The sequence below is a fragment of the Bos javanicus genome, chromosome 1 (genome assembly GCF_032452875.1).
Source record: "Bos javanicus breed banteng chromosome 1, ARS-OSU_banteng_1.0, whole genome shotgun sequence".
Lineage (NCBI taxonomy): Eukaryota > Metazoa > Chordata > Mammalia > Artiodactyla > Bovidae > Bos > Bos javanicus.
The window spans coordinates 134,500,949-134,507,146 of record NC_083868.1 but is presented as its reverse complement, the minus strand read 5'-3'; the positions used below and the strand labels follow the sequence as shown (position 1 = coordinate 134,507,146).

The 6,198-nt window shown below is 41.3% G+C and overlaps 1 pseudogene; it reads right to left on the bottom strand.

Moving 5' to 3' along the window:
- Positions 1-1,941: 1,941 nt before the first annotated feature.
- On the bottom strand, positions 1,942-5,604 carry LOC133249926 (protein BEX3-like; annotated as a pseudogene).
- Between the last annotated feature and the right edge of the window lie 594 nt (positions 5,605-6,198).

Genomic DNA, 6,198 nt, shown 5'->3' with positions numbered 1-6,198 from the left:
AGGAACTCAGAGATTTTCAGCTTCTGTGAGGCGTGCTGGTTGGCAATGATTCCTGTTCTAGATACCCCCAAGCACTTCCATATCCTCACAATGTCAGCGCTGCTACACACACACACACATACACACACACACACACACACACACCTTTCTTTAGTTAGCTTGAGAGGTCTTATTTTCTTGCAGAACAAAATAATAAGTCACCTTGAATAAGAAGTGACTTCCCAAAGAGTACTATCTACAGAAGACATGATAACACTCTTCTGACGCTTCACTCCAATGTGTCCTTGGAAAGAGCATCTTTGATTAGGGCAAAGACAGAAAGCCAAGGCCAATGACAGAGAATGAGTACATCAAGTCCACAAGGTTGGTTTAGGAGGAAAGACAAAAGGAAATAAGTCTATTTCCAAAAGAGCCTAGAAAGCTTTGTGTGCTATGAATTGGGAAGCTGCTTTATGATAAAAGGTGTTAAATGTTTTGAGGCAGAAGTGAGTGCTTGAGAGCAAGAGTGAATGCAATGGAGAGCCACTGTCCTTGGAAGAGAGGTGACCATCTAAGACATGACTCCCATCCACTGCTCCCTACTGGGCAGGGTTCCTGGGGGTCATCCAGCCTGTTTGGATGTCTCCAGAGGTAGGGAGCTCTCTCCCTCCATCCTTCCTAAAGGAGCCTCTTTAATCAAAGCAGGCAGTTTGTGGAAATCTGTTGGTTTCCCTGACAAACTTCTAGTCTCCCTTCTTCTGGAGGGAGTACCCAGGCTATTTTCCTTTAGAGAACCACCCCTCCTCCAATTTCAGTCCTTGTGGTTTGGGCAGGACTGAGCCTAGCTCTCAGCATCAGTGGCGGGCCAGTGATCCAAGCCTGGTGAATCATCCTGTTTCACACTATGACCGTAATGATTGGTTCATAAATGGGCATGTGATTCAAGCTGTCCAGTGAAAGTCAGCCCTGAGAGGTTTGATGGAGCCCCTGAGAAGGAGCCACACTCATTCTCTTGGCTTTCAAACTGATAGAATCTAAGTCTGGTGCTTCTGTTGACCACTTTACTACCCGTGAAAGAGAGTATGTCCAAAACTGAAGCCAGCATAGAAAAAAACTATGGAATGATAGAGTGCCTGAAACCTATTTCTAGACTTTTATGTTATGTGGAAAATAGACTTTCCACATGGCTTAAGCCAATTTGTGTTTAGTTTCTGAGTTCTGAATGATATAGGAAGGTTTTAATTATTAGAGTTTTATTACTTTTAAAATTTATTGGAGTGACTTCCCTATAATATTCCTTTCTTAATCTTTATTGTGCCCTCTGTGTCACATAGAAAACATCAATTTCTTCTTTTAAAGTAGACTTTATTTAAAGATATTATAGCTTGCCTGAATCTTTACTTCTGGAGTATAAACCTCATCAATCATTTTGTCTGTTCTCCTTTTGGCAAGACTTTGAATCCCCTCACTATGCAGGTTAGCTTTTTCTAGGTAAACTATGGTTTTCTAGTGTTCCTCTTAAATGTGGCTCTCACATCTGAACCTGGAATTCCAGGGGAGGCAACCTGTTCCTTACTAGGATGGACCCTCTACTTCAATTAATTCAGCTTGGCTTTATTCTGAAAGTATTTTTAAAAGAAGAAGGTATTTTTAAAAGTATATTACAGGACTTCCCTGGTGGGCCAATGGTAAGAATCCTCCTGCCAATGCAGAGGGCGTGGGTTTAATTCCTGCTCTGGGAAGATCCCACATGCTGCAATGCAGCTGAGCGCATGCTCCACATCTACTGAGCATGTGGTCTGGAGCCAGTGAGCTACGACTACTCAGCCCGTGTGCCTAGCACCAGTGCTCCACAGCAAGAGAAGCCCACACACTGAAGAGTAGTCCCTGCTCACCGCGAAAGCCGCGTGAAGCAACAAAGACACACCATAGCCAAAAAATAAAAAAAATAAAATAAATGAATCTTTTGAAAAAAAGACTTTATTCAGAGATGCAGTGACTGGGATGAACTCTTAATACATTGAGGTTATGGTTATAAAGCCTCTGACTGTTTTTTTTACAACAGGTGATGAGAAGCTGGGTAATCTACTCTGCGCTTAACTACTAGATATGAATTCTGTTGTCACACAAAATGGAAGCCTGGTTTTCCCCACTTACTAGCTGTCTAACCCTGAGAAAACTGTGTAGCTACCTTAGAGTCTTGCTCTCCAAGGTGTGCTACAGACAGATTTTAGAAACACAGAATCTTAAGCTCTTTCCTAGACCTACGAATCAGAATCTGTATTTCAACAAGTCCCCAAGGGGAGCTGCATGCACATTAAAGTATGACAAGCACTTTCCTAGAAGAGAGCTTTTTTTTTTTTTTCACCTGTGCACTTTTTAAAAAAGAGCTTTATTGTCATATGTTACATATCACATAATTCACCCATTTAAGCATCCAATTCACTGTTTTTTACTCTATTCACAGGGTTGTGCAGCCATTGCATGCATGCATGAGTGGTAAGTCACTTTAACCATGTCTGACTCCTTGCCATCCTATGGCTTGTAGCCTGACAGGCTCCTCTGTCCATGGGATTCACCAGTCAACAATACTGGAATGCATTGCCATGTCCTCCTTCAGGGGATCTTCCTGACCCAGGGATTGAACCTGTGTCTTTTAACATCTCCTGGATTGGCAGGGAGGTTCTTTACCATTAGCGCCACCTGTGAAGCCCTGTACAACCATTGCCACAACATAATTTCAGACAATTTTTGTCCCCATTTAATAAAAATATTCCCATACCTATTTACAGTCAACTTGCATTCCCCTCCTACTTCCAAGTCCTGCTGCTGCTGCTGCTGCTAAGTCACTTCAGTTGTGTCCGACTCTGTGTGACCCCATAGACGGCAGCCCACCAGGCTCCCCCGTCCCTGGGATTCTCCAGGCAAGAACACTGGAGTGGGCTGCCATTTCCTTCTCCAATGCATGAAGGTGAAAAGTGAAAGTGAAGTCGCTCAGTCGTGTCCGACTCTAGCGACCCCATGGACTGCAGCCTACCAGGCTCCTCCGCCCATGGGATTTTGCAGGCAAGAGTGCTGGAGTGGGACTTCCAGGCCCTAGACTTGAGCAATTACTAGTCTACTTTTGCCTATGTATTTGTTTATTCTGGACATTTCCTGTAAATGGAATCATGCAATATGTGGTCTTTTGTGTGTGGCTTCTTTCACTTAGTATAAAGCTTTCAAAATTCATGATGTTTTTTAATAGCCAGTCCATTCTGAAGGAGATCAGTCCTGGGATTTCTTTGGAAGGAATGATGCTGAAGCTGAAACTCCAGTACTTTGGCCACCTCATGTGAAGAGCTGACTCATTGGAGAAGACTCTGATGCTGGAGGGATTGGGGGCAGGAGGAGAAGGGGACGACAGAGGATGAGATGGCTGGATGGCATCACTGACTCGATGGACGTGAGTCTCAGTGAACTCTGGGAGTTGGTGATGGACAGGGAGGCCTGGCGTGCTGCGATTCATGGGGTCGCAAAGAGTCAGACACGACTGAGCGACTGATCTGATCTGATCTGATCAGTACTTCATTCTGTCTTATGGCCAATTAATATAATGTTGTCTGATGTACCATATTTGTGTATCCATTCATCAGTTGACAAACATTTGGGTTGTTCTCACTTTTTGGCTATTGTGAATAATGCTGCTATGAACATTTGTGTGTAAGTCTTTGTGTGCATGTATGGTTTCCTTTCTCTTGGGCATATACTTCTGAGTGGAATGGCTAGTTTATTGTGATGATCATACATTTACCTTTTGAGAAACTGCCAAACTATTTTCCAAAATGGCTGTACCATTTTACATTGTCATTAACAACATATGGGACTTCTACTTTCTTCAACTCCTCACAGACACAACTTGTCTGTCTTTTTTTTTTTTAATTATATGCTCTTAGTGGATGTGAGGTAGTATCTCTTAATAGTTTTGGTTTACATTTCCCTAATGACTAACAATTTTGAGCATCTTTTCATGTACCTATTGGCCATGTATCTTCTGTGGAGAAATGTCTTTTTAAATCCTTGCCCATATTTGCATTGGGTTATTTTTTTTTTTTTTTAAACTTTTGAGCTCTAGAATTCTTTATTTATTACAGATACAAGTCTCAGATCAGATATATGTTTTGAAACTTTTTTCTCCCATTCTGTGTATTGTCTTTTTACTTTCTTGTTAATATTCCTTGAAAGGACAAAAGTTTTTAATTTTGCTGGTGTTCAATTTATCGATTTTCTCTTTTGTTGCTCATGCTTCTGGTGTCATATCTAAGGGTCTGTTGCCAAATCTTAGTTTATGAAGATTTCAGTTGTCCTCGGACCATTAGTTGAAGAAACTCTTCTTTCCCCTTTGAATGGACTTGGCATCCTTGTTAAAAATCAATCAACCATTTATTTCTGGACTCTCAATTCTATCCCATTGATCTGTATGTCTGTCTTATGCCAGCACCACACAGTATTGAATACCATAGCACTGTAGTAAGTTTTGAAATTGGGAAGTGTAGGTCTTTCAACTTAGTTCTTTGTTTTTAAGGTTGCTTTGACTTTTCTGGATATCTTAAATTTCTACATGAATTTTAGGATCAGTTCTTCAATTTCTGAAGAAATTGGCAGTTGATATTTTAATAGGCATTGCATTGAATCTGTAGATTAAGTTGGGAGGTATTGCCATCTTAACTATATATATATATATATATATATATATTTTTTTTTTTGCTTTTTAGTTGCTTTATTAAATTTGCATTTTTCCATGCAAATGGGCGAAACTCTACGGTTGATGGAAACTTAGATTGAGTGCCATGGCAATCTCCAATTAGAAGCTGGTAACACAGAACTCATCTGACACATGGAGATTACATAAGGTTCACAGCAAATGCGCCAGTAAAGGCATTAACAAGAAAATGCAAGGATAAAGAGGACAACAGTGGGAATCACAGTATTAATCTCATGGAAAATGGCAGGAGTCAAGGCATAAGGCAAAGTTCGTCATGATGGTCCTGATGATTAGAGACCTCCCCCATGAGGATAGGAAGACAGTTCCTCAATTACAGCTCCCTGTTTTCTCCTAATTTCTCTCAACTCTTCTATGAAAATTTCCATATCATCTCCATCTCTACTGATCCCATCATTGTCCTGCCTACTGGGCATGGCTCATGGGAAATTAGAGGCAAGTCTGTGAGCCTGTCATTCTCTATGATTTCTTGCTGACTGGTGGCATTCACCGCCTTCCAAAGGGCAGTCTTCCTGTCCATTCTGCATACTACTACTACTACTACTAAGTCGCTTCAGTCGTGTCCGACTCTGTGCGACCCCATAGACGGCAGCCCACCAGGCTCCGCCATCCCTGGGATTCTCCAGGCAAGAACACTGGAGTGGGTTGCCATTTCCGTCTCCAATGCATGAAAGTGGAAAGTGAAAGTGAAGTTGCTCAGTTGTGTCTGACTCTTTGCGACCCCATGGACTGCAGCCTACCAGGCTCCTCTGTCCATGGGATTTTCCAGGCAAGAGTACTGGAGTGGGGTGCCATTGCCTTCTCCATGGGCTGCTCCATTTCTTTCTTTTCCTAGTGGATATTCACCATGATGAGGTTTTCCTTCTCCTTTTGATTCTTGCCACAAATACCCCACTGCCACGCTTCGTCCTACAGACCTGATCTGCTTGCCTCAGGTCTGAAGCTAGCCGGGTGTGAGGGAGCATCGGAGAGCTGGTACCCAGACAGGAGTGACTGCTACACTGAAGGCTGTGTCACTCTGCAGCTCCTGGTCACGTGAGGGCTTCACGTCACTGCCAAGTTCCTCCCCAACTCCTACTTCTGGTTGCAATCTTAATAATATTAAGTCTTCCAAAAAATGAACGTGTTATGTCTTTTCATTTATTTAGCTCTTCTTTATTTTCTTTCAACAAGTCAAGTTTTGTATTTCTTTTTTTTTTTTAATTTTGTTAAATTTAAACCTAAGTATTTATTCTTTTGGATGCTATTGTAAATGGAATTGCTTTATTAATTCCAATTTTAAACTGTTTAATTTTGATTGTTAGTGTATAAAATATAGTTTATTTTTTAATACTGGTATTGTATCTTACCACATTATTGAATTCATTTTTTAGTTCTAATAGTGTTTTTGTAGATTGTTTAACATTTCTATAAACAAGACCATGGCATCTGAAAATGGACTTTTACTTCTTCTTTCC